Source organism: Halichoerus grypus, chromosome 4, assembly GCF_964656455.1.
Source record: "Halichoerus grypus chromosome 4, mHalGry1.hap1.1, whole genome shotgun sequence".
In the NCBI taxonomy this organism is placed as follows: Eukaryota; Metazoa; Chordata; class Mammalia; order Carnivora; family Phocidae; genus Halichoerus; species Halichoerus grypus.
The window spans coordinates 64,586,028-64,598,134 of NC_135715.1; the positions used below are offsets into that span (position 1 = coordinate 64,586,028).

The 12,107-nt window shown below is 35.7% G+C and overlaps 1 long non-coding RNA gene across 1 annotated transcript in view; it reads right to left on the bottom strand.

The window, feature by feature from the left end:
* The window catches only part of LOC118521610 (uncharacterized), a 476,460-nt gene that overhangs the window by 460,340 nt on the left and 4,013 nt on the right, over positions 1-12,107 (bottom strand). The gene's annotated exons all lie outside the window — the stretch shown is intronic.

Genomic DNA, 12,107 nt, shown 5'->3' on the forward strand with positions numbered 1-12,107 from the left:
TTGCATATGACATAAGACAGAGTTCCAGTTTCATTCTTTTGCATATGGCTGTCCAGTTTTCCCAACACCATTTATTGAAGAGACTTTCTTTTCTCCATTATATATTCTTGGCTCCTTTGTTGTAAATTAATTGACTATATATGCATGGGTTTATTTCTGGGCTCTCTGTTCTGTTCATCGAGATGTGTGTCCATATTCAAGCCAATGCCATACTGTTTTGATTACTAATGCTTTGTAATATAGTTTGAAATTAGGAAGAGTGATGCCTCCAGCTTTGTTCTTTCTCAAGATTGCTTTGACTATTTGGGGTCTTTTTTGGTTCTATATGCTAAGATAATTTTTTCTAATTCTTTGAAAAATGACATTGGAACTTTGATAGGGATTGCAAAGAATCTATAGCTTGCTTGGGTAGTACAGACATTTGAACAATATTGTTCTAATCCATGAACACAGAATATCTTTCTATGTAATTATGTCTTCAATTTCTTTCATTGATGTCTTGCAGTTTTCTGTGTACAGCTCAACTATCCATCTTTAGGCCTATTATTAAAAAATTAGTAATTCTGATTTAGGGAATCTCTTAAAAGTATGGTGAGCTTCCAGACCTGGAAGAGGTTGTGGTGATCTAGGTGTTTAGGAATTGTCCCAAGTAGGCCTCACCCATGTACACAAAAGCATCCTTTAGCAACGCCATTAGTCTACTATCCTCTTCTATTATCCTCTGATTGCAATCATGCTTATTTCAGGTAAACTTTAAAGAAGATATATAGAATCTGGATTTTTAAAAAGAGAACAATTTATTTAAAGAAAATTATCAATACAGTGCTGACTATTCCACTTGGTGCCACAAGATGTCACTTATATACAAGAAAACTCTCCATGTATAATAGAAACAATTTTAATTATTTTCAGCAAACATTTTTTTAAACTTTTTAAAAAGATTTTGTTTATTTATTTGAGAGAGAGTAAGCGAGAGAGAGCATGAGTGGGAGGAGAAGCAGAGGGAGAAGCAGACTCCCCACCACAGGGAGCCCCATGTGGGGATCAATCCCGCAACTCCAGAATCATCACCTGAGCCAAAGGCACACCCTTAACCAACTAAGCCACCCAGATGCCCCATAGCAAACTTTTTTTTTTTTTAAATCTTATTTATTTATTTGTCAGAGAGAGAGCACAAGCAATGGGAGCTGCAGGCAGGAGAAGCAGGCCCCCCACTGAGCAAGAAGCCTGATGCTGGACTCCATCCCAGGACTTCAGGATCATGACCCAAGCAAAGGCAGACGCTTAACCAACTGAGCCACCCAGGCCTCCCAACATTTTTTGAAGCTCTAACAGGTTCCCAACCTCAAAGAACTTCAAATATCATAGAAAAACAGATGTGTGCTCAAGAAGCTAAATATAACACATGGTACATACAATGCAATGCCAGAAATATGAACTGTCAAAGCAAAAATTGCCCCAAACTTAAAAAGGTAGGGAAGAAAATTCAAGGCTACTGAAATAGGTAAAAGAGATCAGAACACAGCATGAACTAAATTCCTCCGAAACAAAGAACGGGAGAGTTGTTTTGGAGGTGTTTTTACTATTTTGTTATTATGGTAAAATTTACCATGTTTACCTGTTTTAAATGAACAATTCAGTGGTATTAAGTACATTCACAAATGTTGTTTAACCATCAGCATTCTCTATTTCCAGAACTTTTCCACCTTACGAAATCAAAACTCTATATCCGTTGAGCAACAATTATCCATTCCTCTCTCCTCACAGCCCCTGGTTAACTGTTCTATTTTCTGTCTCTATGCATTTAACTATTCTAGGTACCTCATTAAGTGGAATCATATGATAGTTGTCCTTTTGTGTTTAGGTTATTTCACTTAGCATAAGGCTCAAGGTTCATCTACGTTAGCATGTATCAGAATTTCATCCCTTTTTAAGGCTAAACAATACTCCACTGTATGCAAACAAGACATTTTGTTTATCTTTTGATGGATATCTTAGTTGTTTCTACCTTTTGGCTATTGTGAATAATGCTACTATGAACAATGGTGTACAAGTATCTGTTAAAGTCTCTGTTTTCAATTCTTTTAGGAATATCCTTAGAATTGCCTGATCACACAGTAATTCCATTGAACTTTTTAAGGAACCACCATACCATTCTTCATAATAGCTGCACCATATTACATGCCTACCAGCAATGTGTAAGGATTCTGATTTCTCCACATCCTTGCCAATACTTGTTATTTTCTATTTTCTTATTTGTGTGTGTGAATTTTTTTCCCATCAGGATGGTGTATTCTTTACTCCATCACCCATTCCCCCACCCATCTCCCCTTTGGTAACCATCAGTTTATTCTCTATAATTAAGAATCTCTGTAATTGGGGCACCTGGGTGGCTCAGTCGTTAAGCGTCTGCCTTCAGCTCAGGTCATGATCCCAGGGTCCTGGGATGGAGCCCCGCATCGGGCTTCCTGCTCTGCGGGGGAAGCCTGCTTCTCCCTCTCCCACTCTCTCTGCTTGTGTTCCCTCTCTCGCTGTGTCTCTCTCTGTCAAATAAATAAATAAAATATTAAAAAAAAAAAAGAATCTATTTCCTGGTTTGTCTCCCTTTTTTGTTTGTTTTGTTTCTTAAATTCCACATATGAGTGAAATCATACGGTATTTGTCTTTCTATGACTTATTTCAGTTAGCATTATACTTTCTAGTTCTATCCATGTTGTTGTAAATGACAGATTTCACTCCTTTTAATGGATGAGAGATATTTCATTGTATATATGTACCACCTCTTCTTTATCCCTTCATCTATCAATGGGTACTCGGGCCTTTCATAATTTGGCTATTATAAATAATTCTGCAATAAATATAGGGGTGCATGTCTCCCTTTGAATTAGTATTGTATTTTTGGAGTAAATACCCAGTAGTGTGATTATTGGATCATAGGGTAGTTCTATTTTTAACTTTTTGAGCAATCTCCATACTGTTTTCCACAGTGACTACATAAGTTTGCCTTCCCACCAACAGTGCACACTGGTTCCTTTTTCTCTGCTTCCTTGTCAGCATTTGTTGTTTCCTGTGTTTTTGATTTTTGCCATTCTAACAGGTGTGAGGTGATACTTCATTGTAGTTTTGATCTGTATTTCTCTGGTGATTAGTGATGTTGAGCATCTTTTCATGTGTCTGTTGGCCATCTGGATATCATTGGATAAATGTCTGTGCATTTCTGCCTATTTTTTAATTGGGTTATTTGCTTTTTGGGTGTTGAGTTGTGTAAGTTCTTTATTGATTTTGGATACTAAACCTTTACCAGATATGTCATTTACAAATATCTTCTCCCAATCCATAGGTTGCCTTTTAGTTTTATTGATTGTTTCCTTCACTGTGCAGAAGCTTTTCATTTTAATGCAGACCCAATAGTTTATTTTTGCTTTCATTTTCCCTAAGGAGACATAGGTAGAAAAACTGTTGCTACGGCCAATGTCAAAGATGTTACTGCCTACGTTCTCTTCTAGGATTTTTATGGTTTCAGGTCTCACATCTAGGACTCTAATCCATTTTGAGTTTATTTTTGTGTATGGTGTTACAAGTGGTCCAATTTCATTCTTTTGCATGTAGCTGTCCAGGTTTCCCAACACCATTTGTTGAAGAGACTCTCTTTTTCCCATTGGATATTCTTTCCCCCTTTGTTGAAGATTAATTGACCATGTAGTTGTGGGTTCATTTCTGGGTTTTCTATTCTATTGATCTACGTGTGTCTATTTTTTATGCCAGTACCATACTGTTTTGATAACTACAGCTTTGTAATATAACTTAAAGTTCAGAATTGTGATACTTCCAGTTTTTTCTTTTTCAAGATTGCTTTGACTAGTCGAGGTCTTTGTGGCTCCACACAAATTTTAGGATTATTTGTTCTAGTTCTGTGAAAAACGCAATTGGTATTTTGATAGGGATTGCATTAAATGTGTAGATTGCTTTGGGCAGTATTGACATTCTAACATTATTTGCTCTTCCAACACATGAGGATGGAATGTCTTTCCATTTCTTTGTGTCATCTTCACGTTCTTTCATCAGTGTGCTATGGTTTTCAGAGTATGTCTTTTATCTCTGGTTAGCTTCATTCCTAGGTATCTTATTATTTTTATATAGTTGTGAGACTGTTAATTTCTCTTTCTGCTGCTTCATTATTGGTGTAGAGAAATGCAACAGATTTTTATACATTGATTTTTGTATTCTGCAACACAACTGATTTCATTTATCAGTTCTAGCAGTTTTTTGGTAGTGTTTCTGGTTTTCTATATATAGTATTATGTCATCTGCAAATAGTGCAACTTTTACCTCTTCCTTGCCAATTTGGATGCCTTTCATTTCTTTTTGTTGTCTGCTGTGGCTAGGAATTCCAGTACTATATTGAATAAAAGTGGTGAGAATGGACATCCTTGTCTTATTCCTGACCTTAGAGGAAAAGTTCTCAGTTTTTCCCTATTGAGTCTGATGTTTACTGTGGGTTTTTCATAGATGGTCTTTATTATTTTGAGGTATGTTCCCTCTAGCCCTACTTTGTTGAGGGTTTTTATCATGAATGGATGTTGTATCTTGTCACATGCTTTTTCTGCATCTTTTGAAATGATCATATAGTTTTTATCCTTTCTCTTACTGATATGATATATCACATTGATTGAACTGTGAATACTGAACCACCCTTGTATCCCAGGAATAAATCCCACTTGGTCGTGGTGAATATTGTTGGATTCAATTTGCTAGGATTTTGTTGAGCATTTGTTTTTTAAAGACTTATTTATTTATTTTAGAGAAAGAGAGAGCATGTACACGAGCGGGGGAAGGGGCAGAGGGACAGGGAGAGAAGCAGACACCCTGCTTAGTGTAGAGCCAGACTCAGGGCTCGACCCCAGGACTCTGAGATCATGACCTGAGCTAAAATCAACAGTTGGACGCTTAACTGACTGAGCCACCCAAGCGCCCTTGATTTTGTTGAGGATTTTTTTGCATCTATGTTCATGAGAGATATAAGCCTATAGTTCTCTTTTTTTTGTGATATCTGGCTTTGGTATAAGGGTAATATTAGATTCATAGAATGAATTTGGAAGTTTTCCTTCCTCTTCTATTTTTTGGAATAGTTTGAGAAGAATACGTATTAACTTCTTTAAATATTAGGTAGAATTTGCCTGTAAAGCTGTCTGGTCCTGGACTTTTGTTTGTTGGGAGTTCTTTGATTATTGATTCTATTTCATTGCTGTAATCAGTCTGTCCAAACTTTCTATTTCTTCCTGCTTCAGTTTTGGTAGGTTATATGTTTCTAGGAATGTATCCAATTTGTTAGCATATAATTTTTCATAATATCCTCTTACAATTGTTTATATTTCTATGGTATTGGGGTTTTTTTTCCTCTCTCATTTGTGATTTTATTTGGGGTCTCTCTCTGCCCCCCCATTTTATTATTATTTTTTAATGAGTCTGGCTAGAGGTTTGTCAATTTTGTTGATCTTTTCAAAGTAGTTCCTGGTTTATCTGTCCCACTGTTTTTTGTTTTTTTGTTTTTTTTTTTTAAGTTTCTGTATCATTTATTTTTGCTCTAATCTTTATTATTTCCTTCCTTCTGCTGGTTTGGAGTTTTGTTTGCTGTTCTTTTTTAGCTCCTTTAGGTATAAAGTTAGGTTATGTTATTTGAGATTTTTCCTACTTCTTGAGGTAGGCCTATATTGCTGTAAACTGCCCTCTTATAATTGCTTTTGTTGCATCCCAAAGATTTTGGATCATTGTGTTTTCATTTTCACTTGTTTCCATATAATTTTTTATTTCTTTGACTTCTTGATTGACCCATCCACTGTTGAGTAGCATGTTATTTAACCTCCATGTATTTGTGTTCTTTCCAGATTTTTTCTTGGGGTTGATTTCTAATTTCAAGCATTGTGGCCAGAAAAGATGCATAAAATAATTACAATCTTTTTGAATTTGTTGAGACTTGTTTTGTGGCCTAACATGATCTATTCTGTAAGTGCTTGAAAAGAATGTGTATTCTGCTGTTTTAGGATGGAATGTTCTGAATTTATCTGTTAAATCCATCTGGTCCAATGTGTCATTTATAGCCACTGTTTCCTTGTTGATTTTGTTTAAATGATCTATCCATTGATGTAATGGGGTATTAAAGTACCCTACTGTCATTGTGTTACTATCAATTACTTCCTTTATGTTTGTTAATAGCTGCTTGATGTATCTGGGTGCTCCCATGTTGGGTCCATAAATATTTACAATTATTACTATCTTCTTGTTGGATTGTTCCCTTTATGATTATGCAGTGTCCTTCTTTGTCTCTTATTAAAGTCTCTGTTTTAAAGCCTATTTTGTCTAAATATTGCTACCCTATATTTCTTTTTACTTCCATTTACATGATAAGTGCTTTTCCACACCTTCATTTTCAATCTGCATGTGTCTTTAGGTCTGAAATGAATCTTTTGTATGCGGCATATAGATGGGTCTTGCTTTTTTATCCTTTCCATCACCCAATGTCTTTTGACTGGAACATTTTGTCCATTTACACTCAAAGTAATTATCAATAGATATATACTTATTGCCATTTTGTTAGTTGTTTTACAGTTGTTTTTGTAGTTCTTCTCTGTTCCTTTCCTCTCTTGCTCTCTTCTCTTGATTTGCTTTCTTTAGTGATATACTTGCAACACTTTCTCTCTCTCTCTTTCTCTACATATCTATTACCAGGTTTTTTTATTTGTGATTACCATTAGGTTTATATATAACAACTTAAGCATAGAGCAGTCTATATTAATTTGATGGTTGATTAAGTTTGAACCCATTCTAAAAGCACTAAATATTTACTCCTCTTCCCATCCCATGTCATATTTTACGTTCTTTTGTGAATCCTTTGACTAGATTTTTATAGATATACTTAATTTTGCTGTTTTTGTGCTTCCTACTTTTCTTACTCTTACTTATGGTCTTTCTTTCCCACTCAAAAAGTCCCCTTTAACATTTCTTATATGGCTGGCTTGGTGATGAATTCTTTTAACTTTTGTCTGGGAAACTCTTTATCTCTCCTTCTATTCTGAATGATAGCCTTGCTGAATAGAGTATTCTTGGTGCAGATTTTTTCCTCTCATCATTCTGAGTATATCATGCCAATCCTTTCTGGCCTGCAAAGTTTCTGTTGTAAAATCTACTGATAGCCTTATGGGTTTTCCCTTGTATGTAACTGTTTTCTCTTGCTGCTTTTAGAATTCTCTCTTTATCATGACTTTCTGCCATTTTAATTACTATGTGTGCTGGTGTGGACCTCCTTGGGTTGATTTTGTTGGGGGCTCTCTGTGCCTCCTGGATCTGGATTTGTTTCCTTTCCCAGTTTAGTGAAGTTTTCAGCTCTTATTTCTTCAAAGAAATTTTCCTCGCCCTTTCCTTCTCTTCTCCTAAAGGTATCCCTATAATGAAATGGTGTTAACACTTGATGGTGTTGCTGAGTTCCCTTATTTTATTTAGTAACAAAAGACATATATATGCATATATACATATGTAATATATAATAACTAACACATGTGTAACATACATACATATAATAACTATATTAAACTAAAATATATTGCTTAACAATATAGGGAAAGTGGAACAGAATGAGGGAACTGGAATAGAAGCTAGAGTTTCTGAGCTTAACCTAATTTTGTAGATTTAATATGTAGTCATATATTTATTTCACATTCTTATAAAAGTAAATTATTTAAAAAAATCAATTCCTAAAAACAAAAGCAAAACAAAACCAACCTGAAAGAAATTATTTCAAATGTCTTTTTTTTAAAAAACAGAATTTGTATATGTATTTTTTATAGTATATACTCTAAGGACAAAAAAAAAATCTTTAAATGTTACAGTGATCATACTGTTGATGGTAGTTTTGATGCTGTTATTCTGAGACAGTTGCAAATGTACTGTAGGACAAAGCAACGAGTCATTATTTTGGTGCACTTGCAGACCAGCATTTTTCACTGTGGGAGAAAGGCCATACACAAGTAAGATAAAGAGTTTAAATAACCCAAAATACTGAATTTAAACTGAAATGCCCATAAATTTCATGATGTATATTAATATATTTATTTTTTACTTTATTTATACTTATATTTATTTCCTACCACTGTCCACTGAAATACCTAGAAACAATGACTAATCCAGAAGCCATGAACACTATTAGTGCCAGGTAATAAAGCCACTATTGTGCTCTACTTTCCCACTAAAAGGAATCAGGTCTCATTATAGGTGTGGGGCTTTCTTCACACAACAATATATGCTATAGACAGATATAGTCTTTATTCCTTTTTAGGGCCACAGATTACTCTATTATGTGGCCCTACCTTGGTTTACTTGGGTTACCTTTTGATGGAAATTTGGTTCCTTCTAGATCTGCGCTACCATAAATTGTGCCACAATGATAGACTCACTTTTCTATAGCTATACACTTTTGCACTGCTTCATGTTAATATATTATCTGTCCATTATATTCAAAGAAAGTTATGAGAAAAAAAGACAACTTTAGCAACAACATGAACAAAGCTAGCAGAGGGAAACCCAGGATGAGAAAGTAAGCAAAGACCTGTAAAAGGGACCTACAGCCATCCAGGTAAGAGTACAGTGAACCAGAACGCGAGCCATGGAAGGGACACCATAAGAGAGGAGAGGACAGACCCAACAGGTATTTAGAAACAGAATTCCAGGAACTTGAGGACTGGTGAGATATGCGGCCTAAGAGAGGAGCTCTCTAAGCCAGACTCTCGCCTGTGGGAAGTTGATGATCACCAGCAGGGAAAACATGGAAAATCTGAAGGAAAAGATGAGGAATTCATTTTGGACACTTCACATGTGAAAGGCCTCTGGTACAGCAAGTAAAAATGTTGAGTTACCAGAAATGGGTAAAACTGTAGATTTGAGAGTCTTTAGCATATGGGCAGTAGCCAAATCCATGAGAGTGAATGAATTTGAGCCAGAATTCTGAGAAAAACTCTATTTACATATGATATATATTGGCATATTGCATGTATGTGTATGTGTGTGCATGTGCATACATGTTTAACTGTTTATTTTGGACATCTTCAAACATATACAAAGGTGGAGATACAATGCACTTCTAATACCTCTTACTCAGTTTTAATAATTAACAAAAATTTGCCATTCTTATTTCATCTACCATGTATTTTCAAGCCAGATCCCAAAATTCATTTCACCTGTAAACACTACATTTTATATTTCTAATAGATAAGGTCCATTTTTGTTACTCCTATAACCAAAAAACCATTATTCCACCTAGTGTTATTGTATTAATTTGCTGAGGCTGCCATAACAAAATACCACAGATTTGTTGTGCTCTTATCTCTGGTGTCTATGTGCCCCAACCTCTTTTTACAAGGGTACCCATCATACTAGATTAGGGCCCATATTAACAGCTTCATTTAACTTAATCACCTCTTTAAAGACTCTATTTACAAATACAGTCACATTCTGAGGTACTAGGGGTTCGAGCTTCAGCATAGAATTTTGGAGGGGACAAAATTCAGCCCGTAACAGTTAACATAGCCAGTTTACATTCCATTTTCCTACAGTGGTTACCACATTATGTACTGGGTGGATTCTATTATCATGATATTACTTAACATGTTACTCTGTGCCTTCCTCTTTCAGCAGTCAGATCTAGAGGCTTCATTAGATTTAGAATCAATTTCTGGTTTTGTGAAAATATTTCAAAGAGAGTAACAATATGAAATGTATCACATCAGGAGGTACACAATACTTGATCATCTCACTTGCAGTACTATTAAGATTAATCAAGTGTTGTCAGTCTGATCCATTTTTATAAAGTTCCCTTTCAACCATCCACCAAATGGTTATTTGGCAAACATTAGTTATTATTTCCTTAGCCATGTCCAGTCTACTAATAGGCCCATCAAAGACATTCATTTCTTTTATACATTTTTTGGTCTCTAACATTTATTTTTGGTTCTTTGTTAGGACTTTCATCTCTATGCTTATATTGTCCATCTACTCTTGAATGCTGTCTACTTCATCCCTTAGAGCCCTCAGCATTTAATCACAGTTTTAAAGTACCAATCTGATAATTCCAATATCCATGCAATGTCTGGTTCTGATGCTTGCTTTGTCTCTTCAAACAATGTTTTTTGTCTTTTGGGATGTCTTCTATCTTTTTCTTGATTGCTGGACATATAAAAAGAACTGTTGTAAACAGGCCTTTCATAATGTAGTGGTGAGATTTAGGGGAGGTGAAGCATTCTACAGTCCCATGAGTAGGTCTCAGTCTTTCAGTGAGCCTATGCCTCTGAACGTGAACTTCACAAGTGCTTCTCAGTTTTCTGCCCCCATCCTCTCATATGTGGGATAGGATGGCTAGAGTGGGCTAGAGTTGAGTATTTCCTTTTCCCCAGGTCATCTAGGCTCTGATAAAACCCCAACAAGTTAGGCTCTGGTTAACGAGTTTCCTCTGAGGGCAAGCCTTACTAAGAAGAAGAGAGTTCTCTGGTTTATTTTCAGATGGCTCCTTTTCCTCTCCTCCTGTTGGAGCACAAGATTTTTCTCTGATATTTACTGTGAGAATCTTGTAGAGTTCTTGGAGGTGTAAATTTACAAAAGTGTGGGGGCTGCCTCATAACTCCGTCCCCCTGGAGCTTTTAAGTGTCAGAATTGTCCACACTGAGCCTCCAGCAATTCATCAACTGCAATTCAGGTTTCCCTACCCGGGCACTGGTTCCCATGGAGGTTGCTGCTCCAATACATTGTGATTCTATATTCAAGTGTCAGTCTCTCTATTTGGCGGGCATTATATGCCCTGTGACCTCACTTCTCTTGCAGATCTAAAAAGAGTTGTTGATTTTTCAGTTTGATCATCTTTTTACTTATTGTTGGGATGGAGTAGCAACTTCCGAGCTCCTTATATGTGGAACTGGACTTGTTATTTCTTAGAAACATTATTTTATTATGGGTTGCAAAATGGTGATATTATTATCATTCCTCCCTCATTTATTCACTGGACGTTTTCCATAAAAGTTTTTCTTCATCAACAATTTGGTTACTCTGAATTTCAGTTTATGTAGGAAAAGCAGGTTAATTGTTTTGCTTTTTTAACCATTATTTACCAATTTCAGAATAATGAACTGGTGTCCTAGCAATCTTCAATGGGACTAGTGAGCTTTTTTTTTAAGCAATATTAAGAATTCATGTATTTTTAACATATTTAATGAGTTTCAATCCATTGCAAACACTTTTTAATTGTCCTTGGTGCTCCAAGTATTTCTTCTTTTGCCAGTAGGAGCCATTTCAAGCTGGACACTATATCATTGCCTGCAGAAACACATACATACAAATGCAAGCACATACACGCAAAGCCAAAGGATTCAGAATATACAGGCCTTCCCCTTCTCTCTAAGACCACATCTAGTTTCCCAACTGGTGGACATATGTTACATCCACTCACATTCCATTGGCCAAAGCAAGTCATACGGCAAAATGCAAAGTCACTAGGGTGGGGGAAGTATATTCTACCCAAACTGAAGCCATGACAAAAGTGAAATTTTTTATTTAAAAAATTGTGAATAAAACTATCTACCACACTGGGTGTGATGATTGGTTTTATGTGTCAGCTTTGCTATCCACCTATTTAATCAAACACTAATCCAGGTGTTACTGTGAAAAGAATTCTGTAGATGTGTTTTTCATCTAAAACTGATTGATTCTAAATAAAGAAGATTACTCTTGATGATATAGGTAGGCCTTTTTCAATCAATCTTCATAATACACAAAGGCCTTTACAGCAAAAACTGAGGTTTTTTTGGAAAAGAACAAATTCTCTCTCAAGACTGCAACATCAACTCCTGCTTGAGTTTTCAGTCTACCACCCTGCCCTACAAATTTCAGACTTGCCAGCGTTAACAACTGCATGAGCCAATTCCTTCAAATGAAAGAATGACCTTAACCAAAGCAATTAGACAAGCGAAAGAAATAAAAGGCATCCAAATTTTAAGGAAGAAGTAAAACTATCTCAATTAACAGATGCTATGATTCTGTATATAGAAATCCTAAAGAACATACACACATAC